Below are 13,070 nucleotides of genomic sequence, written 5' to 3' on the forward strand. Positions count from 1 at the left end.
AATGACAAAGGTACCAAAATCTGAATTTTGGTGATTTTTACCATCGTCCGGATGAGCAAATCACTGAAAGTGCCTTTAAATTCAGTTCCAACTTACTGTGTTACTCCACTTGTTTTAATGTAAAGGTATTTAAAGAGAAGACACGAACGTTTCCCATGATAGTGTGGCATTTTGCTATATGAAGGGTGATAATTAAATCAATTGCCGTTGACAATAAATGGAAGACAGAGCAATATACTAAGCAATATAGTAAACTTAATAAACTGCCACTTTACCATAGCATCGACTTCATTATTTCACGCCATGCAGCCACAGAGAACACACTGTGTAAATATTTCAGCATTTTTAAATTGCCCAGAAAAGAAAGTGTTCATGTGTGTAATATGAGGGGTCGCTGGGGTAGGGGTGCGTCTACTGTTTTACATTGATTCGATAGCATAGCATTATTTGCGGAGAATGACCAGTCTGATCACACGGTTAGCTTAGCTCTACCATAGTACCATAGCAGATGATGATAAAAGTACTACCCACCACGCCACTGCATGGGTTTACTCTGCAGCAGGCGAGCAGTGTGAGTTACATGACACCACTGCTTTGCTATGCTGCATAGAAGTGCATGGTTAAATTTGAATTTGTACAGTTATATTTACATAAAAACACTGTGAAGATGCTGGTCGATTTCACATTTTATGTTATCTACAGAAAGTGTCAATTATCCTTTAAACACACATCACTTTTGTTCTGAAAGTAATAATGACACACGCACAATTCTACAACAACATCTTTTGCACAGAGTTCAATGGGATTTGAAAAGTAAAGTGGCAGTTGAAACTCTAGTGATAACACTTTCGCAGTGCATGATGGGGCTTCCTTAAATCATCCTCTGGTACCATAGTACACACGATAAAGTCCAAGAACTGCTAAAACTCAGTGACCACTCCACTCGAGAAAAAAGGTTGTTTTTTCTCGGGAGGAGCGGTCGCTGAGTTTAGCAGTTGTCAAAGGGTTTAGCAGTTCTTTGGGATTGTCACGGTCCCAATAGAAGCAGAAATAATTACAACAGTTTAGGGTACCTGCCCAGATGTAATAGTTACTTCATTTACATTATCAAATTTCAGTGTTTTCTTTGCTTCTTCATTCGTACATGCCGATCTGTCATTTGTGCTGCAGAACAGTGATTTTACCAGAAAAGCCCCGAAAGTTGCACATTATGTAGCTCTTGATATGCTTAAAACATTTCGTCTGAATGTAAATTTATTTTATTTCAAGATTGCGGGAAAAGATTGAATTTTAAACTTTTAATCTTGTTGAAAACCACAACAAACTATTGCGCAAATATACTAAAGTCTAAAACTTGGCCACTTCAATGCACAGTGCGTTGGGGGCCTCCAAATTTTGGCCTGGCCCAGGGCCCCCAAAAAGATAAATCCGGCCCTGGGTGTAGTACCACCTTAAGGCGCCAAATTGGGCTAGTTCAGTGTATAGCATAAGATCGTTTACCACGGCTTCACCAAAATATATGACTACTTTAAATCCCGGTTTTTGATATTGCTTGAAAGTATGTTTCCTTTACCATGTTTACGAGTTGATGGAGCAACATTATACATCAATAGGTATTGGATGGGTTATCAATGAAGTGTTTCTCCGTTAGCTAAGGGACGTACCATCAGACTTCTAAGGTGGGGATTAGGAAGTTTTGAAGAAAAAAAACCTTTCCCCACCAACACTAAAACAAAACCTTTCCCCACCTAACTGTGTATAAATGCATGAAATTAAGAAAAAAACTTGCCGCCATCGGCACCCAAGGACATTGGCGTGGACTGGAAGGTCGATTGTAAATTCGCCACGATGTTGCGCTTTTGCTGCTTAAGGCATCGGCAACACGGACTGAGATCGAGATGGATTCAAATGAGGTTTTATTGCGAGGTCAAACAAATAAGACGGATTCCCATGAATTCACAGTACTGGGTACAGCAGACGCCGCTATACATTCAAGTGATTTGCAGTTGACAACAGCTGTTTTATTTAAAATACTTGTCAATCATTGTCAATGTCAAGTATTCGATCACTATCGGAGAAACTGGTGACAATGATTTAATTTCAAAGTAAATTGTTCAACAATTTATCTATACACTATGTTCTTGCTTTTTGTGTCGTTCCTACGTTTTATGGGAAACTTGAACTCCACATAAACCAATAGAGGTTATCCATGTTCTATAAGCTGCATATCCTATCAACGACTGCTATACCTTGTTTAGGACATTCTAAAGAAGTACCTGCATGTGCAACCATGACTGTTTCAAAATAGCCCGCCAAAGTCATGCAGGTAACTCCGAGGTCGTGCATTGAATTAGTTGAATGAGGTATACTACGGGAACCAGTGCCTTTTGTTAGAAGTCACACATGAGTGAAGTGGATAACCTCTATTTCTTCTTTTACAAAACACAATTTATTTTGATTTTCTGAAAGCGTGAAATTGAAGGTAAAGAATTTGTTAGAACTGACAAAAAAGCCGGGCAAAAACGTCAACACTCATTATTGTTATCATTTTCATACAAGTTGTTATTCCCTAGTGTTTTCTTAATGGCCTCAACTATTTGACGTTTGAATTTTAAGAATAATTAAATTTGATATAAATCACCAAGGGATCAGTTTCCTAGTACGTTGACCTGCCCCTTAATCAATGTGCTACTCTTATTTACCGCGTTCTCGTATCGTAAACATAGCAGTTGCAGATTCTTCAGCTGGAGGGCAAATATGCTAAATAGTATGTTTCCAGCATATGACTTTAATATGCGTTTCATAAAAATAGGTTTATACACAGATACAATACACACTTGTTTTAATAAGTATCTGTGGTTTATAAAACAGAGGTCATATTACGTGCGCAGACATTGGCGACACATAACGCACATTTTCTGTCACGGCGTCTTCATTCAGCGTAGTGATTACTCTCCTCCGGTCAAGTGACAGCAGATCGTCATAGATGGCGAGCAGGTCATATCCGGCGTCCCTGTTGAGTATTCGCTATCGTAGACATGACGTCATATTGGTGACCCCGGGGCGTTACCATAGCGACTGGATCACGCTTTCGTGAGAACCACAATGGCGATATCAATGTATGGATTTTATATATCAAATTTTAAAATTACCAGTCATATTTAAGACCTGAAACTTCATGATTTCAGAAGGAAAACATCTTGCAAACGCTTACTAGGCAGTGACACCCATAAGAAATGGCTAAAATTTGATTTTCAAACAGCAGAACATCGACGTGCACAGCGTAGATAGCGTCGCCATACAACCGCTTGATCCATCACTACGGAAATAGTTGTGACCTCGGCAGGAAGTGACGTCGGACTACGATATCTCTAAGGCTTCTCTGATTTTTCGGTTCCAAAAGTTGTTCTCCTTTCCGATCACCATACATTGTCCAAATTGATGTTGTGTTCGTGATTGGAAGTATGTTCATCGACTGCTGTCAGCTGAATGAAGACGCCGTGATGGCGTCGCAAGCTATACGTCGCTGCTCTATTCAGACTCTGAAAAGGTAACTTTTTAAGCTTATGTCAATATGACAGAGTCCAATATCAGTCTACATGCTGCTAATTATAATGTCACTGTGTGTGAACGCACCATGTCACAGGCATTATTTTGTTGGTCCACATTGGTTCGGATTAAATACGTCGTCTGGGTGCACCGTATCCCTGGGTGCGTAGGCTGGGGAAATCATCGTGTTCCATTATTTATCACATAATATGTTCTTAACTTCACATCACACATCGCAGATAGTGCAAACTATATTTTTTTTCTGAATCTTTTGGACTTGGGAAACAATTTGCCTAAATTTTTACAAAAATCGGAGCAGCTTTAATTTTTCACCCTGTACAACATGCAAATTGACCTTGGACAAGTTAATTAATGTTTTCAATTTCTGCCATAATTCGGTACATTTTCATTTGGGGTACTTTCTGTATTTCTGCTGAGCTTCCTATCTCTAATGCGAGGCTAATATGCAGTGGTGACTATAATGATAACAGTATACTGAAAAAGTACTTGTATTTTCTCTTGAGACTCACGCCATCTTTCTCGCTTTTCAAAGCATGTCTCAGACACTCGACACGAAGCAAAATCAATCATGAACACACGAATCACAAGGTCCCGTGAGACTGCTCCCTTCATGGCCGTTATATACTTCACATCGCGGCTGCATAATACACTTGAGCCAGATTTACGACCTATTATTTGATATTTGGAACAGTGGCGTAGATTTCTTTTTGACATGGGGGATGGGGTTGGAAACAAATTCTTGAAGTATAGTGAATCCAGCACCTTTTGGCGACAGGATAAGTTTATGGTACAAATGCGCGCTTCAAATATTGCCATATTGAAGCTAAACTGATTAAATACGGTGCAAAGGTGGCATAGAATCGCACAATTTTGCAATTTTGGGGCTAAAATGGCCAAATATGTGGTTAATTTGGTCAGAAACATTTGAAAATTAATTTTCGAGTATACTAAAGCAAAACATTTCTAGGATGTTAATGTCATCTCAGCAGTTTATAGGCCTGAATCATCGAAACAAAATTGTCATGATTAAAATGATCTTACATTGCATTATTCAAATTTGATTTTTGGCACATTTTGATTTAATGATGAAATTCAATGTGTAAACCTCAATAAGCTTTCAACCATTGCCATGGTAGCACGTAGTTATATTAAACTCTGTTTTTGAAGGTGTCGGTAGAGTTCAACATTATTTCGAGTGCCCGAAGCGGTTGGTATTATCTCCTTATAGTTAGCCGGTAATCTTGACCTGAATTGACGTTATCAGGTTTAAGCTTATCCACAAGCTGCTCAAACAGGAGCGAAAATACCGTCGTAACAGAGCCAAGTCAGGATTGTCAAATCAACCGGATAAACAATCGTATTCGGGTAATTGTTTTTTGCCATAAACGTCCCATTATTCACAAACCTTCTTGAAGTAGAATAACAATAGAACGATTCTTCTTGAAAATTTGCAAATTAGTATTCTATGCTAGAAATCAAATGCTGAGTAACTGAGTATCATGGAATAAAAATGTCATTAAAAACGTTTGGGACCAAACAATATTTTGCATGGCAAGGACAGTTTTGTGTTACTTGATAGAGTCGTCCTATAGCTGCACATTATAATATACAAATATTGACTGCTATGAGGGGCATGGTTAAAATTATAGGCCCAAGGTGATCTCAAAACCATGACTATGCCCCGAGTCGTAGCCGAGGGGCATAGTCATGGTTTTGAGATCACCGCGGGCCTATAATTTTAACCATGCCCCGAATAAAAAGCAGTCAATATTTGTTTTATATACCAAATCTTAAGATTCTTGTCATCTGTTTGGTTAAAAGCATCGATTTTGGGAAGAGAAATTAATAGTTTCAATGCGAACGGCACACAGATTACAATCTGCGATTTCTGCGTAATTATAACGCGTGAAAACATTAACGCGTGCGTAATATCATTTTACGCTGGGAAAAACGCGCAGTTTCATCGGGACGCACGTGACCGGTCCATAGTTCATTTCCATGGACCGGTCCATAGTTCATTTTGCGGGCATAGTTAATTCAATGACTGCACTTTCAACCAATCAGATGACAGGAATCTATATATGAGGTATATAAATACAAATATTGACTGCTATGAGGGGCATGGTTAAAATTATAGGCCCAAGGTGATCTCAAAACCATGACTATGCCCCGAGGCGTAGCAGTCAATATTTGTTTTATATACCAAATCTTAAGATTCTTGTCATCTGTTTGGTTAAAAGCATCGATTTTGGGAAGAGAAATTAACAGTTTCAATGCGAACGGCACACAGATTACAATCTGCGATTTCTGCGTAATTATAGCGCGTGAAAACATTAACGCGTGCGTAATATCATTTTACGCTGGGAAAAACGCGCAGTTTGATCGTGACGCACGTGACCGGTCCATAGTTCATTTCCATGGACCGGTCCATAGTTCATTTTGCGGGCATAGTTAATTCAATGACTGCACTTTCAAATATAGCAGTATAGGAAATTTAATATAGAAAATCCGGGTGTTCCTGCTGTACTATATACTGGATCGACCTATTTTGTACAACTAAGTAGGGCCTATACGATTCGTCTCTTTGCTAAATTCATTAATCGCAGTTTGGTGCGATTCGTCCAAATCCAAATTTCGATATCTATAATGTCGGGGAATAGCCTACTATTTTTTTTTATTAATCTTTGACGGAAATGAAAGATCACCTAAAACACAGTCACAAGCATTAACTCAATTTGCTCAAAATTCTCGATTCGTCACTCTGCCGAATTCATAACGGTAGCCTATGGATCTATAACATGTATAAAAAAATGTCACAATGTCCCATCGACGAAACACTTATATCTTGTCTAGAATAACACTCCTTCTGGAAGTCGACATAAATTCATCATATTTCCCTTATTTCTCGGGGAAATCAATTTAATATAAAAAAGAGTACCATTTCCTCTTTCTGTTGATGATAAAAGTAGCACACCTGAGTCAATATAATGTATTGAGGATATTTTGTAGCAACTATATATATTGCTAGCGGAGTCTTAAAATGATGTGTTGAATATCACACTAGAGCTGATATGCTAGACGCTGTTTAAGACGGGCGTTAAGTGAGCATCGCAGGGTTAGATGTCTCACTTGAAGATGGAATGTCTTTAGATGACACGGTATGATTCAATTTGATTGCGTATGGTTTCACGCCAGAATGTACGAAAATAAATCGGTATAAACTTGCCAGGGCATATTGTAAACGAGTACATAATGTTTGGAGATCGGAAGAGCAATTTACTCCGTCTTACCTGAGGCTTTTGGTGGGATACGACGAATTCTGTCTATATTTGGCATTCTTAATGTGTATCAATGATTTTACACGTAATGATAGTTTACGACAAAAAATACAAATATTTTAATATCCCATTGAATTTAGACAACCAGTTTAAAAGATATGAGCAGTTTCCAAAATAGGAAACAAAAGGAATACTTCCTTTGTTTGGCTATATCTCTAAATCAATATTTCCGACTTTCCACTGAATTTGCTTGATCACATCACAATTTTGGTCTATATTTTCATTTATTTTGTGGATAATTTTCTAGGATTTTCCCGTTTCGCCAAAGCGCCCTCACATTATTATGTCTAGCGATATTATGTGAGGAATGTTTGTACTTATTTTGCGTCACTGGATAGAGTTGTCCTACAGCTGTACATTACCGTCATATATAGCAGTATAGGATATTTAATATAGAAAATCCAGGGGTTACAGCTGTACTCTACACTAGATCAACCCATTTTGTACAGCTAAGTATGCGATTCGTCTCTTTGCTAAATTCATTAATCCCAGTTCGGTGCGATTCATCCCAATCCAAATTTCGATATCTATCGGGAAATAATATTTTTCATTAATCTTTGATGGAAATGAAAAATCACCTAAAACATAGTCAAAAGCATACATTAACGCAATTTGCTTAAAATTCTCGATTCGTCACTCTGCCGAATTCATATCGATATGGATCTAATAGCAAACGTCATAAAACAGAGGCTGTATAGACCTACAAAGAATCTGCAGCATTCCCCAGTTCCGGAGCGACTGCCGCCCGTACCCTAGCGATCAACTGAATAGTTGCACATTCACAGATTAGGCGACGAAAAAAGAAAACCCTGTTCTACAAGCCCGACCGACCCAGATTTTGAACAAATTGGGGAAAAATCCTATACAAATGAATGCCGACCCAAATTTCGAAAATTTCAGGAACAAAATGTTGGTTTTGGTATTTTCTCAAATCGCAAATAAATTACAGATTTTTGGGGTCATTTCTAAAAACAGGGGTGTTTTATTCATCGCCTTCCTGCAATATATTCAACCGTTATGCTCTTTTGAAAATACACTTAACTGTCACAGTGTCCCATCGACGAAACACATATTTCTTGTAATAAGAATAACACCCCTTCTGGAAGTCTTCATAAATTCATCATGTTTCCCTTATTTTTCTCGGGGAAATCAATTTAATATAAAAAGAGAGTATCATTTCCTCTTTTTGTTGATGATAAAACTAGCACACCTGAGTCAATATGCAGCAACTATTGCTAGCGGAGTCTTAATGATGTGTTGACTATTACACTATAGAGCTGACATGCTAGACACTGTTTAAGACGGGCGTTAAGTGAGCATTACAGGGTTAGATGTCTCACTTAAAGATGGAATGTCTTTAGATGACATGGTATGATTCAATTTGATTGCGTATGGTTTCACGCCAGATCGTAGGAGAACCAATCGGTATAAACTTGGCAGGGCATATTGTAAACAAGTACACATGTTTGGAGATCGGAAGCGCAATTTACTCTGTCTTACCCGAGGGTTTTTGTTGGATACGGCAGGCTTAATGTAAACGTATTATGTCTATATTTGGCATCCTAAATGTGTATCAATGATAACACTATTTATCACGCAGCCTGATATGATAGTATACGACATATATAGAAAAGGGTGAAAGCCATGCAGGTATTTAAAGAAAAAAAAAAACGAATTGGAAAGTCACAGCGATCAATGATTTAAACGTAAGTATAGTAGCATGCAAAACCCAACATTATCTTCTAGCTGAATTCGAATGAATAAATTGGTGCAAATATGCAAATGGGCAGTTGTCACCTTCAAACTTACACTAAAGACCACAATGTATACTCGGTAAAAATTAAACAAATGTGGTGTCAAAATTACCGTAATTAAATTGTCTTTTTCTTGACGTTTTCAAATACAAAATGCAATAAATGATTTTAAAGTTATAGGCATATTTTGGGGTGTCTATATTTTACAGGCTGGCTCAAAATGATTATAATCTGCAAAGACTGTTGTTATCAGCGAACTTAGTGTCCCGATGGAGGAGAACTTGTCAAACCCCTATGCAAGTAGCCTACCAAGAACTTAATTGTAGCCGAATGTGAAAATAGAGGCTGGTGCACGTACTACTTCCCAATTGAAGCTGGAAACAGAAATACAGTGCTCTATTTCTCTAGATAGCAATTCTTGATCTAGAAGGGATCTATAAGCAGTCGTGGCTTTATGACAAATCTATCACGAGTACAAGATTAGAATTAATCTCTGATGAAAGATCATGGCTAGTTTGAAAGGATTGCGTATAAAATTTTTACAACCTCAACCAAAAAAAGACGTACATTGTCGATTTCTCGTTGCAAATAATAGGTCCATATTACTTGTTAGGGTATATCTTTCTCTTTTTATTCATACATTTTCTTAGTAAAAAAATGAGCTGTAATTTATAATTAGGTTCTACTAGCTTAAGGCGGATGCAGCGTGATGAAATTTGTTCATAGAATTTCCAAATATGGATTTTCATCTGTGCGGATAATAAATATGAAATTTAAAAAAAGGAATTATAAAATCAGATTTTAAGCAAAATTCATGCCAAAACATATGATGTTTTTCGAAATTTTAGCTAGGACTTCCATGGTGAACATTCCAAACTATTGTTAAATTCTTCATTATTGTTCATAGAAAGTTTTTTGTTTTCACATAATGTTCAGGATTTTGAAATAGTAAAATTAAAAACATGGTTTATGGAACTACTTTTCCAAGACAAATCCCAAAGCTATCCGCAAAATCGTAAAGTTATAACCGTATCCCTCTTTGCGTATTTATTCAAGCGACAAGGACACAAAACTCAAAATGTGGCAATTTGAGTTTTTGCTGAAAGTGTTCATGTGTGTAATATGAGGGGTCGCTAGGGTATGGATGCGTCTACTGTTTTACATTGATTCGATAGCATAGCATTATTTGCTGAGAACGACCAGTCTGATCACACAGTTAGCTTAGCTCTACCATATAGTACAATAGTAAACACGCTAAAGTCCAAGAACTGCTAAAACTCAGTGACCACTCCACTCGAGAAAAAAAGGTTGTTTTTCTCGGGGGATGATCGCTGAGTTTAACAGTTGTCAAGGGTTTAGCAGTTCTCTGGGATTGTCACGGTCCCAATAGAAGCAGAAATAATTACATAGTTCAGGGTACCTGCCCAGATGTAATAGTTACTTCATTCACATTACCCTAAACTTGATTACCAAATATTAGTTTCCCCTGCCAAATCATATTGTGTGTTGTTTGCTTCTTCATTCGTGAAAGCGGTCCGTCATTATAAGTGCTGCAGAACAGTGCATTTTATCGGAAAAGCACCGAAATTTGCACATATTATGGTTAAAACATTTCGTCTGAAGGTCAATTTATTTATTTCCAAGATCGCGGGAAAAGATCTAATTTTAAACAGTGGTCAACTTTATATCTTGTTGAAAACCACATTTAAAGCTATTTAACGATTCAGAAAAGTATAGTTTGACCTTTGTGTGACGAGCAGAGATTGAATACAACGTCACCAGGTTATTATGTGTTATGGGTTATTACTTATTCTATCATTTCATCTGTCATATCCTGTATTCAATCTCTGTTCATCTTTCTGTACCTTCACATGCTAAATGCTTGGCTAGAACGAACATATAGTACCATTTATATTTACAACTGGGATCTTCATCGATCCAAGAACAAAAGCTATACAATAAGGTACAATATTGCCAAAACCTAGGGTTATGGCACCAAATTGTACTAGTTCAATTTTTTAATAAGATATTGCTTGAAAGTATGTTTTCTTTACGTGTTGATAGAGCAACATTACGATACATCAATAGGTATTGGATGGGTTATCAATGAAATGTTTCTCCGTTAGCTAAACGGTTTGTTTAACCCGAGGACATTGGCGCGGACTAGAAGGTCGATTGTAAATTTGCCACGATGTTGTGCTATTGCTGCTTATAAGGCATGGCATCATTGAATGAAATCGAGATGGGTTCAAATGAGGTTGTATTGAGAGGTCAAACACTTGAGAAGGATCATTCTCATGAATGCACAGTACTAGGTACAGCAGACGCCGCTATTGACCACAGCTGTTCAATTTAAAATACTTGCTAATTATTGTCAATGTCAAGTATTCGATCGTTATCGGAGAAACTAGTGACAATGATATAATTTCAAACTAAATTGTTCAACAATTTATCTATACATTATGTTCTTGCTTTTCGTGTTGTTCCTACGTTTTATGGCAAGCTTGAACGCCACATATAAACCAATTTCTTCTATTATAAAACACAATTTATTTTGATTTTCTGAAAGCGTGATATTGAAGGTAAAGAATTTGTTAGAACTGACAAAAAAGCCGGGCAAAAACGTCAACACTCATTATTGTTATCATTTTCATACAAGTTGTTATTCCCTAGTGTTTTCTTAATGGCCTCAACTATTTGACGTTTGAATTTTAAGAATAATTAAATTTGATATAAATCACCAAGGGATCAGTTTCCTAGTACGTTGACCTGCCCCTTAATCAATGTGCTACTCTTATTTACCGCGTTCTCGTATCGTAAACATAGCAGTTGCAGATTCTTCAGCTGGAGGGCAAAGATGCTAAAGAGTATGTGTTTAGCGTATAACTTTAATATGTGTTTCATAAAAATAGGTTTATACACAGATACAATACACATTTGTTTTAATAAGTATCTGTGGTTTATATAACAGAGGTCATATTACGTGCGCAGACATTGATGACACGTAACGCACATTTGCTGTCACGGCGTCTTCATTCAGCGTAGTGATTACTCTCCTCCGGTCACCTGTCCACCCGGTGGGTGATCAAGTGACAGCAGATCGTCCTATATGGCGGGCAGGTCATATCCGGCGTCCCTGTTGTGTGTAGATCTTTGGGTCTTGATCTCTAAGGCTTCTCTGATTTTTCGGTTCCAAAAGTTGTTCTCCCTTCCGCAAATTCCGATCACTTCTACATTGTCCAAATTGATGTTGTGTTCGTGATTGGAAGTATGTTCACCGACCGCTGTCAGCTGAATGAAGACGCCGTGATCATGGTGATGGCGTCGCAAGCTACGTCGCTGCTCTATTCACGACTTTTTAAGCTAGTCAATATGACAGAGTGCAATATCAGTCTACATGCTGCTAATTATAATGTCACAGACATTATTTTGTTGGTCCACATTGGTTCGGATTAAATACGTCGTCTGGGTGCACCATATCCCTGGGTGCGTAGGCTGAGAAAAATCATCGTGTTCCAATATTTATCACATAATATGTTCTGAACTTCACATCGCACATCGCAGATCCATCCCTGTACAACATGCAAATTGATTTGTTTTCAATTTCTGCCATCATTCGGTACATTTTCATTTGGGGTACTTTTGGTATTTCTGCTGAGCTTCCTATCTCTAGTGCGAGGCTAATATACAGTGGTGACTATAATGATAACAGTATACTGAAAAAGTACTTGTATTTTCTCTTGAGACTCACGCCATGTTTTACGCTTTTCAAAGCATGGCTGAGACACTTGACACGAAGCAAAATCAATCATGAACACACGAATCACAAGGCCCCGTGAGACTGCTCCCTTCATGGCCGTTATATACTTCACATCGCGGCTGCATAATACACTTGAGCCAGATTTACGACCTATTATTTGATATTTGGAACAGTGGCGTAGATTTCTTTTTGACATGGGGGGGGATGGGGTTGGAAACAAATTCTTGAAATTATAGTGAATCCAGCACCTTTTGGCGACATGATAAGTTTATGGTACAAATGCGCGTTTCACATATGTGACCGTCCACGGCGAATGAGCCGTAAATTCCTCCCCCGGTCAATTTTGTTTTAAAAAATAAACATCATAAACTTAAAAATGGTATATCATTTGACTTCAAACGATATCCAGAAGCTGGGTTATGGTTTGTTAAACTTTGCTCCTTCAACAAAATTAAAGCTCTTTACGTTTTTACATGTGTCTCTTTTTCCACATTGTTGGCAATAAATATCAAACAGTCATAATTGGCGGTCATTTCAAATCATCCCCAAGTCAACGAGGTTTAAGAAAGTTCTCTCATTGTTAATTGTTGGTTATGCATACCTGTACAAAATACAATGCCTGGTAACCCACCACTTGAACAGGATTTA

This window comes from Amphiura filiformis, chromosome 6 (assembly GCF_039555335.1).
Source record: "Amphiura filiformis chromosome 6, Afil_fr2py, whole genome shotgun sequence".
Taxonomy (NCBI): domain Eukaryota; kingdom Metazoa; phylum Echinodermata; class Ophiuroidea; order Amphilepidida; family Amphiuridae; genus Amphiura; species Amphiura filiformis.